Raw genomic sequence first — 16,091 nt, 5'->3', positions numbered from 1 at the left:
AACCAACTTGATTCCCATCTTCAGGATGAGAACTGGCATTCTGACTGGCCTTCACAAGATGTGTTTAGTCTGAGACGCAAGGAAAAAATGACCTTTGATCTGAGGAATTCTGAAATATGTCGTAAGTCTTCCATTTATAAAGGAATACTAATAAACATGAGTGTGGTTGGAATGATGTGAAGTTGAATACAGGACCATTCCCATGTCGTGTACAGGTCAAAGTTGAAATCTGGGGAATGTCTAGTCAGGATAGTCTAGTCCTGCTGTGTGTACCTTATAGGGGTGACGGAGCCATGAGGAAATGTTTTCCAAACCAATGTACCAATCTCCTGGCCTTCCATCTCCTGGTCCTTTCTGAACCGTCTGTCAACTGTCAACCTTCTGTCATCAACTCTTCTGGATCAACGGTTCACATGGCTGTCTCCTCTTGGAGGCTCTTTTAACAGCTGCATACACCTTTTGAGTACTGAGGCATATTTTGGACACTTCAGTGTGTGTGTGTGTGACAACAGTTCTTATCTAGACTCTGCCTGTGTCATATTTGAGTTAGTGGGTCAAAACACATCATTATAACTACTCTCTCTGTAGACACTGTAACATTACCTACCACCCAGAGACTGGTACACTACTCTCTCTGTAGACACTATAACATTACCTACCACCCAGAGACTGGTACACTACTCTCTCTGTAGACACTATAACACTACCTACCACCCAGAGACTGGTACACTACTCTCTCTGTAGACACTATAACATTACCTACCACCCAGAGACTGGTACACTACTCTCTCTGTAGACACTGTAACATTACCTACCACCCAGAGACTGGTACACTACTCTCTCTGTAGACACTATAACATTACCTACCACCCAGAGACTGGTACACTACTCTCTCTATAGACACTGTAACATTACCTACCACCCAGAGACTGGTACACTACTCTCTCTGTAGACACTATAACATTACCTACCACCCAGAGACTGGTACACTACTCTCTCTGTAGACACTGTAACATTACCTACCACCCAGAGACTGGTACACTACTCTCTCTGTAGACACTATAACATTACCTACCACCCAGAGACTGGTACACTACTCTCTCTGTAGACACTGTAACATTACCTACCACCCAGAGACTGTTACACTACTCTCTCTGTAGACACTGTAACATTACCTACCACCCAGAGACTGGTACACTACTCTCTCTGTAGACACTGTAACATTACCTACCACCCAGAGACTGGTACACTACTCTCTCTGTAGACACTATAACATTACCTACGACCCAGAGACTGGTACACTACTCTCTCTGTAGACACTATAACATTACCTACCACCCAGAGACTGGTACACTACTCTCTCTGTAGACACTGTAACATTTACCTACCACCCAGAGACTGGTACACTACTCTCTCTGTAGACACTGTAACATTACCTACCACCCAGAGACTGGTACACTACTCTCTCTGTAGACACTATAACATTACCTACCACCCAGAGACTGGTACACTACTCTCTCTGTAGACACTATAACATTACCTACCACCCAGAGACTGGTACACTACTCTCTCTGTAGACACTGTAACATTACCTACCACCCAGAAGACTGGTACACTACTCTCTCTGTAAACACTATAACACTACCTACCACCCAGAGACTGGTACACTACTCTCTCTGTAGACACTGTAACATTATCTACCACCCAGAGACGGGTACACTACTCTCTCTGTAGACACTGTAACATTACCTACCACCCAGAGACTGGTACACTACTCTCTCTGTAGACACTGTAACATACCTACCACCCAGAGACTGGTACACTACTCTCTCTATAGACACTGTAACATTACCTACCACCCAGAGACTGGTACACTACTCTCTCTATAGACACTGTAACATTACCTACCACCCAGAGACTGGTACACTACTCTCTCTGTAGACACTATAACATTACCTACGACCCAGAGACTGGTACCGTACTCTCTCTGTAGACACTATAACATTACCTACCACCCAGAGACTGGTACACTACTCTCTCTGTAGACACTGTAACATTACCTACCACCCAGAGACTGGTACACTACTCTCTCTGTAGACACTGTAACATTACCTACCACCCAGAGACTGGTACACTACTCTCTCTGTAGACACTGTAACACTACCTACCACCCAGAGACTGGTACACTACTCTCTCTGTAGACACTATAACATTACCTACCACCCAGAGACTGGTACACTACTCTCTCTGTAGACACTGTAACATTACCTACCACCCAGAGACTGGTACACTACTCTCTCTGTAGACACTATAACATTACCTACCACCCAGAGACTGGTACACTACTCTCTCTATAGACACTGTAACATTACCTACCACCCAGAGACTGGTACACTACTCTCTCTGTAGACACTATAACATTACCTACCACCCAGAGACTGGTACACTACTCTCTCTGTAGACACTAACATTACCTACCACCAGAGACTGGTACACTACTCTCTCTGTAGACACTGTAACATTACCTACCACCCAGAGACTGGTACACTACTCTCTCTGTAGACACTATAACATTACCTACCACCCAGAGACTGGTACACTACTCTCTCTGTAGACACTGTAACATTACCTACCACCCAGAGACTGTTACACTACTCTCTCTGTAGACACTGTACCATACCTACCACCCAGAGACTGGTACACTACTCTCTCGGTAGACACTGTAACATTACCTACCACCCAGAGACTGGTAACACTACTCTCTCTGTAGACACTATAACATTACCTACGACCCAGAGACTGGTACACTACTCTCTCTGTAGACACTATAACATTACCTACCACCCAGAGACTGGTACACTACTCTCTCTGTAGACACTGTAACATTACCTACCACCCAGAGACTGGTACACTACTCTCTCTGTAGACACTATAACATTACCTACCACCCAGAGACTGGTACACTACTCTCTCTGTAGACACTATAACATTACCTACCACCCAGAGACTGGTACACTACTCTCTCTGTAGACACTATAACATTACCTACCACCCAGAGACTGGTACACTACTCTCTCTGTAGACACTGTAACATTACCTACCACCCAGAGACTGGTACACTACTCTCTCTGTAAACACTATAACACTACCTACCACCCAGAGACTGGTACACTACTCTCTCTGTAGACACTGTAACATTATCTACCACCCAGAGACGGGTACACTACTCTCTCTGTAGACACTGTAACATTACCTACCACCCAGAGACTGGTACACTACTCTCTCTGTAGACACTGTAACATTACCTACCACCCAGAGACTGGTACACTACTCTCTCTATAGACACTGTAACATTACCTACCACCCAGAGACTGGTACACTACTCTCTCTATAGACACTGTAACATTACCTACCACCCAGAGACTGGTACACTACTCTCTCTGTAGACACTATAACATTACCTACGACCCAGAGACTGGTACCGTACTCTCTCTGTAGACACTATAACATTACCTACCACCCAGAGACTGGTACACTACTCTCTCTGTAGACACTGTAACATTACCTACCACCCAGAGACTGGTACACTACTCTCTCTGTAGACACTGTAACATTACCTACCACCCAGAGACTGGTACACTACTCTCTCTGTAGACACTGTAACATTACCTACCACCCAGAGACGGGTACACTACTCTCTCTGTAGACACTATAACATTACCTACCACCCAGAGACTGGTACACTACTCTCTCTGTAGACACTATAACATTACCTACCACCCAGAGACTGGTACACTACTCTCTCTATAGACACTGTAACATTACCTACCACCCAGAGACTGGTACACTAATCTCTCTGTAGACACTGTAACATTACCTACCACCCAGAGACTAGTACACTACTCTCTCTATAGACACTGTAACATTACCTACCACCCAGAGACTGGTACACTACTCTCTCTGTAGACACTATAACACTACCTACCACCCAGAGACTGGTACACTACTCTCTCTATAGACACTGTAACATTACCTACCACCCAGAGACTGGTACACTACTCTCTCTGTAGACACTGTAACCTTACCTACCACCCAGAGACTGGTACACTACTCTCTCTATAGACACTGTAACATTACCTACCACCCAGAGACTGGTACACTACTCTCTCTGTAGACACTAACATTACCTACCACCCAGAGACTGGTACACTACTCTCTCTGTAGACACTGTAACCTTACCTACCACCCAGAGACTGGTACACTACTCTCTCTATAGACACTGTAACATTACCTACCACCCAGAGACTGGTACACTACTCTCTCTATAGACACTGTAACATTACCTACCACCCAGAGACTGCTCAAGGCTACACAGGAGACACTTAATATGCACACACACTTACACTCACTTATACTTACACTCTATGTTTCCTTGCAGAGGTGAGGCCAAATGCACTCTGACTTTTAATGGACACTGGGACAGTGAGTCTGGGCTGTGTGTGTGTGTGTGTGTGTGTGTGTGTGTGTGTGTGTGTGTGTGTGTGTGTGTGTGTGTGTGTGTGTGTGTGTGTGTGTGTGTGTGTGTGTGTGTGTGTGTGTGTGTGTGTGTGTGTGTGTGGTGTGACTCACTCGTTGCTGTCTGCAGTAGGAGTGTTATGATGTGTGTGTATCTTTTGTCCGGTACATATACTTAAAGTGTATCTTCAGCTGTACAGTAGTAAACCTTCCTCCTCTTCTGGTCTGTAACTTCATGGGTCAAGCCCTGAATGCTGATTGGCTGACAGCTGTGGTATGTCAGACCGTATACCACGGGTATGACAAAACATTTATTTTTACTGCTCTAATGACGTTGGTAACCAGTTTATAATAGCAGTAAGGCACATCGGTGGTTTGTGGTATATGGACAATATACCACGGCTAAGGGCTGTTTCCAGACACTCCGCGATGCGTCGTGTCTAAGAACAGCCCTTAGCCGTGGTATATTGACCACATACTACACCTCCTCGTGCCTTATTGCTTAATTACACAGGACTGTATCTGACAGTTCATCCACACTAGAGGTCAACTCCGGTTCATGATTTAAAACCGTTCACATCAACTCCACTGTCATATGGAGAAGATCTAGCTCATCACAATCCTTTTATCTCTCAGCACAAACGGTGTGAAACACAGGCCCAGAACACCGTGAGTTACTTCACACGGCGGAGGGATATCGACAGGGGCTCTATATTTACTGTGTGAAACACAGGCCCAGAACACCGTGAGTTACTTCACACGGCGGAGGGATATCGACAGGGGCTCTATATTTACTGTGTGCCCGCTACCTATTAACGTGTCATGATACGGACATAAAGCTGAGTGATGCGTTTCTGGTGTGGACAACGTAGAGACCTTGGCCTGCGTCCCAAATGGCCCCCTACCTCCTATTTAGTGCACTACTTCTACAACAGTAGTGCATTAAATAGAAAAAAAGGTGTGTCGTTAGAGACGCCGGCCTGGACAGGGTGTTATTTAGGAGGTAGTGAAGATACTGCAAAGTGCGGTGCTGTCCAACTCAGAAGTCTTCTGGTATCCATCTTGATGTGGTAAGTTTTCACAGTTGTATTCTGTAAGTCATTGGTACACACAGGTCAATGGGCAATGTTAAAGCCCCCATGCAGTCTTTGTAATTTTCTTTTTAAATCGTCATTGTATGTCTAATATTTAATGAAAATGACTTCAAAATATATTTATCATTTATTTCCCTGAGCCTCCCTTGGCCCAAGAAATGCTCAGTCTGATTGTGTGGGGGTGTTAGGAAACACATTTGAAGATATTTACAGACAGCCCTGATTGGCTGATAGGATGGTCTAGACCACACCCCCTTACCTAGATGAACAGTCATTGGTCTATCGTCCCAGTCGGTATTAGATAGAACGTTGCGGGCCCAACCGCCTGTGGGGAAACAACATCCTGTGGTTACCTAGGTTACCCCATTGGCTCACAGCAAAAACTTGACCTTTTTCAAACATCATTTTAATCTTGTCTGTTTGTTTTAGTCAATTACAAAAGTACATTTAAGAAAAGTACAACATGTCTAAAGATTACTGTTGTGTTGGATAGACGGCAGAAGGTTATGCACAGGGTGCATGGGTTTAAATGATCAGGTGGTGCTTCCTCTTGCTTTATGGAATGTTAATAAACCGTCTCTTGGAGTTGCCATCCTGTACACTGTCGTGTCCCTTATTCAAGAGTGTCCCTTGTACACTGTCGTGTCCCTTATTTCTTTTCGCCTCTGTCTCTCTTGCTCTCTGTGTGTCTATCTCTGTCTCTCTCTCTCTCTCTCTGTTTCACTCCTCTCTGTCTCTCTCTCTGTTTCTCTCTTTCTCTCTGCCTCTGTCTCTCTTGCTCTCTGTCAGTGTCTGTCTCTGTCTTTATGCGTCTCTCTCTCTCTCTCTCTGTATGTCTCCTCTCTGCCTGTCTCTCTTGCTCTCTGTCAGTGTCTATCTTTGTCTCTATGCGTCTCTCTCTCTGTATGTCTCCTCTCCGCCTGTCTCTCTTGTTCTCTGTCAGTGTCTGTCTCTGTCTCTATGCGTCTCTTTCTCGCTATGTCTCTTTTTCTCTACCTCTGTCTCTCCATTAAGCGACGACCTCAGCTGACCTTCAGCGGTGTTCATTTGAATGAATGCATCAGTGCAGATAATCAGCCCTCTGTGTTCACACAAACACACATTACAGCAGCACCTACAGTCAACACAGTCATCTCACAACCTGCCTTTTATCACTTAATCTACATAACAGCAATCTTCATGACGTTTTATATGTTTTTACATTTGCGATTAAAATATAAATTCTATCTACTGACAGCTCAATGGAACACATGATATGATGTACTCTGCTTCACTGAAGATTCACATTTTATTTCAAGAATGCCTGCATTGCATTCCTGAATTTCTCCATTGTCTTCTAGAATGACTCCATTCTATTCTGGAATGGTTCAGGACCATTCATTTGTCCTCCGATGCGTTTTTTTGGTTTCCAAAATGAGCAATTGTGATCATCTTGCAGTGTTCTAGTGCTGTAGTTAAGTCTGTTCTGCTGCCAGCGGGGAGTTTGCAAAAAAAATAAAAAGGATTTTAAAACTGGAAAACTGCCAAGCTATGTTTTTTTTCCATTCTAAATTGTGTGAGCAATTCAACTAAAAATACTGCGGTGATGAACTTAAAGTCGAGTCACTGCGGCAGCACACACACACACACACACACACACACACACACACACACACACACACACACACACACACACACACACACACACACACACACACAACGTTTGTCACGCATGCATTCAAACACACACATAAATGTTGACACGTGCGCACACATGCAACCACCACACACACACTTCTGTGTGGTGCCCACAGATAACGCCTGTTAATGTTAAGGTCAGGCGTTGCCAAGGGACTGACTCGTTCTGCTGTACACAAGTGTTTGATCACACACACACACACACACACACACACACACACACAGAGAGGAGCAGTGTTTGATCAGCCAGTTTTAGATTAGAGCTGACCGCAGAGTACTCTTACACAGAGGACAGGAATATAGAGCTAGATTAACTAGAATGGACATAGTAGAAATATAATATCGAGCTATAAAGGACATAGTAGAGACATAAAATAGAGCTAGCTTAACTAGAAGGGACATAGTAGAGAAATAATAGAGATATATTAACTAGAAAGGACAGGTAGAGAGAATTTTGAGCTAGATTAACTAGAAGAGACATAGTAGAGACAGCATATAGAGCTAGATTAACTAGAAAGGACACAGTAGAGACAGAATAAAGAGCTAGATTAACTAGAAGGGTCATAGTAGAGACAGAATATAGAGCTAGATTAACTAGAAGGGACATAGCAGAGACATAATATAGAGCTAGATTAACTAGAAGGGACATAGTAGAGACAGAATATAGAGCTATATTAACTTGTCTGACTGTGTATGTAGAGATAGATCAACTAGAAGGGACATAGAGACACTACAGGGCAATCTAACTCTCTCCTCTCATGCTAGGTTTTCAAGTGGGTAAATCAGCATCTTAGCCTGAGTCCCAAATGGCATCCCATTGCCCATACAGCAGTAGTGCACCATATAGGGAATAAGTAGTGCACTATACAGGGAATAAGTAGTGCACTACACAGGGAACAGGGTGTAATTTGATACTGGGACTAAGGCTCAGTGGAGAAGAAGGCCACATGCAGGGAGAATCTCCAAAAAGACAACGGCAGCAGCCTGAGGACGAGCAGAAATCTGGTCCAAACCAGAGCCATATGTTGAGAGAGTTGGGACACTGGGGATTCTGCATTATGATACATTTACATGACACGTTAACATTCTATGGCAGCCATGTTGGCTCCCTAATTAACATTACATGGAGGATTTTCAAATAAAACTATGTCACTGAGTGTCTGGAAATAGAACACAACGCTGTAGTCAAAACGATGTAACAGAGCCAGTATATTACCTGCTCTGTCACAGGATCCAACGAAAGTGGCGCCCCTCCTCGGTCGGGCGGCGCTCGGCGGTCGTCGTCGCCGGCCTATTAGCTGCCACCGATCGTTGTTTCAGTTTCGTTTAGTTTTGTCTGTCTGTTCCGCACCTGTTTTGTGTATGTCATTAGTGGGGACTTATTTAATGTGTGTTTTCAGTTGGGATTTTGTGCGGGATTGTTGATTGTCCACTCAGGACGGTGGTCCGTGTTTTATTACGGGTTTTTTCTGACAGTTTAAGGAAGAGAGGATTTACCGGGCTGCGCCCCGTGCCTTTTTGTGCCGCTTATATATATTGTTTGTTCGCAATATTGGGAATGTGTTTTTTCCAGGCAGTCTGTCTGTAGCGCCCTGTGCCTCGCGTTTTTCTTTTGTGTGTCAAATTATTAAAAGGACACTCAACTCCAGCACCTGTCTCCTGCATCTGATTCCGCCTTACACCAGTCCAAGTCAACTGTGACATGCTCCTACCATTGTAACTCGTGTTAGATTAAGTTAAGTTCACGCTGCAGTATAGTTTAATTAAATTGACATTATTTCCTCATGCTGGGCCATACTGGGGTAGTGGGGTATCGTTTTCAGAAAGACCTTTCACAGTATAACACAATATCAAATGAACGCCACCATGACAGTGATATTAATGAATGTTAATATTATTTAACAGCCTCTTTATATAGTGCTTCTGATTTACAAATAGAAATGTAAAGTGGTTAAATAGCTCTGCTGTCCCAGGTAGCTCAATGACTTACAACCTCTCCTTGCACTGCTTTGGCAATAACTACCTATAACAGAATGTATGGTTATATTATATCACTACCTATAACAGACTGTATGGTTATATTATATCACTACCTATAACAGACTGTATGGTTATATTATATCACTACCTATAACAGACTGTATGGTTATATTATATCACTACCTATAACAGACTGTATGGTTATATTATATCACTACCTATAACAGACTGTATGGTTATATTATATCACTACCTATAACAGACTGTATGGTTATATTATATCACTACCTATAACAGACTGTATGGTTATATATATCTCTACCTATAACAGACTGTATGGTTATATTATATCACTACCTATAACAGACTGTATGGTTATATTATATCTCTACCTATAACAGACTGTATGGTTATATTATATCACTACCTATAACAGACTGTATGGTTATATTATATCACTTCCTATAACAGACTGTATGGTTATATTATATCACTACCTATAACAGACTGTATGGTTATATATATCACTACCTATAACAGACTGTATGGTTATATTATATCACTACCTATAACAGACTGTATGGTTATATTATATCACTACCTATAACAGATTGTATGGTTATATTATATCACTACCTATAACAGACTGTATGGTTATATTATATCACTACCTATAACAGACTGTATGGTTATATTATATCACTACCTACAACAGACTGTATGGTTATATTATATCACTCCCTATAACAGACTGTATGGTTATATTATATCACTACCTATAACAGACTGTATGGTTATATTATATCACTACCTATAACAGACTGTATGGTTATATTATATCACTACCTATAACAGACTGTATGGTTATATTATATCACTACCTATAACAGACTGTATGGTTATATTATATCACTACCTATAACAGACTGTATGGTTATATTATATCACTACCTATAACAGACTGTATGGTTATATTATATCACTACCTATAACAGACTGCATGGTTATATTATATCACTACCTATAACAGACTGTATGGTTATATTATATCACTACCTATAACAGACTGTATGGTTATATTATATCACTACCTATAACAGACTGTATGGTTATATTATATCATACCTAAAACAGACTGTATGGTTATATTATATCACTACCTATAACAGACTGTATGGTTATATTCTATCACTACCTATAACAGACTGTATGGTTATATTATAGTCACTACCTATAACGACTGTATGGTTATATTATATCACATACCTATAACAGACTGTATGGTTATATTATATCTACTACCTATAACAGACTGTATGGTTATATTATATCACTACCTATAACCAGACTGTATGGTTATATTATATCACTACCTATAACCAGACTGTATGGTTATATTATATCACTACCTATACCAGACTGTATGGTTATATACATCACTACCTATAACCGACTGTATGGTTATTATTACACACTACCTATAACTAGACTGTATGGTATATTACATCACTACCTCTACAGACTGTATGGTTATAATTATATCACTACCTATAACAGACTGTATGGTTTATATTATTATTATAATCATATCATATAACCGACTGTATGGTTATAATTATATCACTACCTATAACAGTTCAGACTGTTCTGGTTATATTATATCACTACCTATAACAGTCAGACTGTATGGTTATATTATATCACTACCTATAACAGTCAGACTGTATGGTTATATTATATCACTACCTATAACAGTCAGACTGTATGGTTATATTATATCACTACCTATAACAGTCAGACTGTATGGTTATATTATATCACTACCTATAACAGACTGTATGGTTATATTATATCACTACCTATAACAGACTGTATGGTTATATTATATCACTACCTATAACAGACTGTATGGTTATATTATATCACTACCTATAACAGACTGTATGGTTATATTATATCACTACCTATAACAGACTGTATGGTTATATTATATCACTACCTATAACAGACTGTATGGTTATATTATATCACTACCTATAACAGACTGTATGGTTATATTATATCACTACCTATAACAGACTGTATGGTTATATTATATCTCTACCTATAACAGACTGTATGGTTATATTATATCACTACCTATAACAGACTGTATGGTTATATTATATCACTACCTATAACAGACTGTATGGTTATATTATTCCACTACCTATAACAAACTGTATGGTTATATTATATCACTACCTATAACAGACTGTATGGTTATATTATATCACTTCCTATAACAGACAGACTGTATGGTTATATTATATCACTACCTATAACAGACTGTATGGTTATATTATATCTCTACCTATAACAGACTGTATAGTTATATTATAACACTACCTATAACAGACTGTATGGTTATATTATATCACTACCTATAACAGACTGTATGGTTATATTATATCACTACCTATAACAGACTGTATGGTTATATTATATCACTACCTATAACAGACTGTATGGTTATATTATATCACTACCTATAACAGACTGTATGGTTATATTATATCACTACCTACAACAGACTGTATGGTTATATTATATCACTACCTACAACAGACTGTATGGTTATATTATATCTCTACCTATAACAGACTGTATGGTTATATTATATCACTACCTATAACAGACTGTATGGTTATATTATATCACTACCTATAACAGACTGTATGGTTATATTATATCACTACCTATAACAGACTGTATGGTTATATTATATCACTACCTATAACAGACTGTATGGTTATATTATATCACTACCTATAACAGACTGTATGGTTATATTATATCACTACCTATAACAGACTGTATGGTTATATTATATCACTACCTATAACAGTGTAACGATTGTCGTCGGGAGACGAGGAAGCGGACCAAAACGCAGCTGGGAGCGAATACATGTTTATTTAACACACTAGAATTAAACATGTACACAAAATCAAGGAAAAACTGCCAATACGTTACGTGCTCAAATAACGAGACAACAACCCACAAACATCGTGGGGGAAAAGGAACTTAAATGTGATTCCCAATCAGACTTCACAAGCGACAGGAGTGGCCCAGGAGTGTGAAGGTGAACGGAAAGGCTGGAGCAACGAACCGCCCTTGCTGTCTCTGCCTTGTCGGTTCCCCTCTTCCCACTGGGATTCTCTGCCTCTAACCCTTTTACAGGGGCTGAGTCACTGACTTACTGGTGTTCTTCCATGCCGTCCATGGGAGGGGTGCGTCACTTGAGTAGGTTGAGCCACTGACGTGGTCTTCCTGTCTGGGTTGGCGCCCCCCCCCTTGGGTTGTGCCGTGGCGGACATCTTTGTGGGCTATACTCGGCCTTGTCTTCGGACGGTAAGTTGGTGGTTGTAGATATCCCTCTAGTGGTGTGGGGGCTGTGCTTTGGCAAAGTGGGTGGGGTTATATCCTGCCTGTTTGGCCCTGTCCGGGGGTATCATCGGATGGGGCCACAGTGTCTTCTGATCCCTCCTGTCTCAGCCTCCAGTATTTATGCTGCAGTAGTTTATGTGTCGGGGGGCTAGGGTCAGTCTGTTACATCTGGAGTATTCTCTTGTCTTATCCGGTGTCCTGTGTGAATGTAAATATGCTCTCTCTAATTCTCTCTTTCTCTCTTTCTTTCTTTCTCTCGGAGGACCTGAGCCCTAGGACCATGCCTCGGGACTACCTGGCATGATGACTCCTTGCTGTCCCCAGTCCACCTGGCCATGCTGCTGCTCCAGTTTCAACTGTTCTGCCTGCGGCTACGGAACCCTGACCTGTTCACAGGACGTGCTTGTTGCACCCTCGACAATTACTATGATTATTATTATTTGACCATGCTGGTCATTTACGAACATTTTAACATCTTGACCATGTTCTGTTATAATATCCACCCGGCACAGCCAGAAGAGGACTGGCCACCCCTCATAGCCTGGTTCCTCTCTAGGTTTCTTCCTAGGTTTTTGGCCTTTCTCAGGAGTTTTTCCTAGGGAGTTTTTCCCAGCCACCGTGCTTCTTTCACATGCATTGCTTGCTGTTTGGGGTTTTAGGCTGGGTTTCTGTACAGCACTTTGAGATTTCAGCTGATGTACGAAGGGCTATATAAATAAATTTGATTTGATTTGATTTGATTTGACAGCTGTCTGATTGGGAAATCATCCGAGCCCAACATAGAAATAAAACACAAAGAAAGGCTATAACCAAAACATAGAAAATAAAGCATAGAAATGCCACACCCTGACCAAAATAGCAGAGTTCACCTGGTCAGGGCGTGACAAACAGACTGTATGGTTATATTATATCACTACCTATAACAGACTGTATGGTTATATTATATCACTACCTATAACAGACTGTATGGTTATATTATATCACTACCTATAACAGACTGTATGGTTATATTAGATCACTACCTATAACAGACTGTATGGTTATATTATATCACTACCTATAACAGACTGTATGGTTATATTATATCACTACCTATAACAGACTGTATGGTTATATTATATCACTACCTATAACAGACTGTATGGTTATATTAGATCACTACCTATAACAGACTGTATGGTTATATTATACCACTACCTATAACAGACTGTATGGTTATATTATATCACTACCTATAACAGACTGTATGGTTATATTATATCACTACCTATAACAGACTGTATGGTTAATTATATTATATCACTACCTATAACAGACTGTATGGTTATATTATATCACTACCTATAACAGACTGTATGGTTATATTATATCACTACCTATAACAGACTGTATGGTTATATTATATCACTACCTATAACAGACTGTATGGTTATATTATATCACTACCTATAACAGACTGTATGGTTATATTATATCACTACCTATAACAGTCAGACTGTATGGTTATATTATATCACTACCTATAACAGACTGTATGGTTATATTAGATCACTACCTATAACAGACTGTATGGTTATATTCAATTCATGACCTGTCTTTGTTAGGGTGGGTTCAATTGGCTTATGAATGGAGTAATGTGTGAATGTATGTTATGATAAGGGGATATTTGTCCCATAAGCTTTAAAAGTTTTTTTTAATGACTCCTGAGTGTTGACATGCCCCTGTGTGTGTGTTTGTGTGTCGTTGGCTCGGGGTTTGTGTGTGCGTGTGTGCGTGTGTGCGTGTGTGCGTGTGTGCGTGTGTGTGTGTGTGTGTGTATGTGTGTGTGTGTGTCCTTCAGCGTCATACACTGTGTGTTTACTCTGTGTAAACAGAGTCTCCGAAAAGTTTGAAAGTAAGACAAGTGTGTAAGATGATTATCCCTAGCCTTAGGGACAGATATGCTCCACTTCACTTAAATACCTACATACCTATAGATACACAGTTGACTCTGCTTATTTGGATACAGTTGTGATAAAGTCTACAGTAAAATGTGTTCGATTCTTCTGTCTGTGTTCGTTGTATTTTTGTCCTTCTAGTCCTTTCCAGCCATTATCCTACTGTCTTCAAAATGGCTGCCATTTTCTTCTTCTTTTCTTTTCCCATTCTTTATAGAGAACATTATATCATTCTCATGTCTTCTGGAATCCATCCCCAAGGTTCCGAACCCCGAAGCTCCAGTTACTCAATGTTTTCAAATAAAAAGCAGAAAAGCATTTTCTCAGGGTCGTGTGCGAATGGCTGAGAAGCTGGGGATGAATAATTCAGGGAGGTCTAAAAGTTCCAGCGGAGAAGGTATTCTTATCGTCTGTTTTGGAAGAGACAGAGAGATGGCACTCCTGGCCTGAGCATGAAAAAGCTTTAGAGGAGTGGAGTGGGTGAGAACGCATTTGATAGATAGAGAGGTGAAGCGAGAGAGGGGGATAAGGAGGACGGATAAGTTGAGGGTGGAGGAGGGACGGGGGTGAAGAGAGAAGAGAGAAGGGAGGGGTAATAAAAGGGAAGGTTGAAGAGAGGTAAAGGGAGAAGAGAAGATGATGGAGGAGAGGTGAAGAAAGGACAATAGGTGAGAGGAGAAGAGGCAGAAAAAGAAAGAGAAGAAGAAGATGGAGATGGAGGAGGAGAAGAAGATGAAGAAGATGATGATGATGATGATGATGAAGATGAAAGGAGAGAAAAGAGGGAGGAAAGGGTGGACAGTAATGGGCATCATGACTCGTTGCCCCGGGATTTTAGGAAAACATGAATAAAAGATGTGTGCAGACACACACACGGACACAGACACAGAGCCCCAGCATTAGCTAACCAGGATGTGCTCTGGCACGTCACACTAATCAGTCCTGACGGAAACACTAATTCCCATCCAGTTCTCCCCCCACACCATCCGCACTAATAGAAGGGGTAGGAACAGGTATATTGTGACTACTCTCTGTGAGGCTTCATGCTCACCTGTCAGAGGTAACTTAGGTTCATGGCCACGACAGGAAAAATACATTACCCAGCCTTTTTAGGACATTTCTTTTAACACAGCATGTTTAAGGCATTCGGGCTAAGTCCTTTTAGTATCTAAAGATAGGGGAGAGAGGAGGAAATGTACATTTGTTGTGATGGGTCCTTTTGTCCAGACGGGGGGGACAAGTATTAGCGCGACACGGCCTGTCAGATGGAGGTGCCTGGATGTGGAAGCTTATTGTATTTGTCCTGGGTGAAATAGCCCAGGGGAAGGACTTTGTGCTCGCACCAGGGCACTCTGATTTTGAAAACAACATCCTGTCAGAACTTGGAAATAGACACTCTTAACCAGGATTTGAAACATAAATAAGTTGAACATAAAGGACCAAATGATATGTCTATCTGTAT

The sequence above is a fragment of the Salmo trutta genome, chromosome 4 (assembly GCF_901001165.1).
Source record: "Salmo trutta chromosome 4, fSalTru1.1, whole genome shotgun sequence".
In the NCBI taxonomy this organism is placed as follows: Eukaryota; Metazoa; Chordata; class Actinopteri; order Salmoniformes; family Salmonidae; genus Salmo; species Salmo trutta.
Note: the sequence above shows the minus strand (reverse complement) of the source record.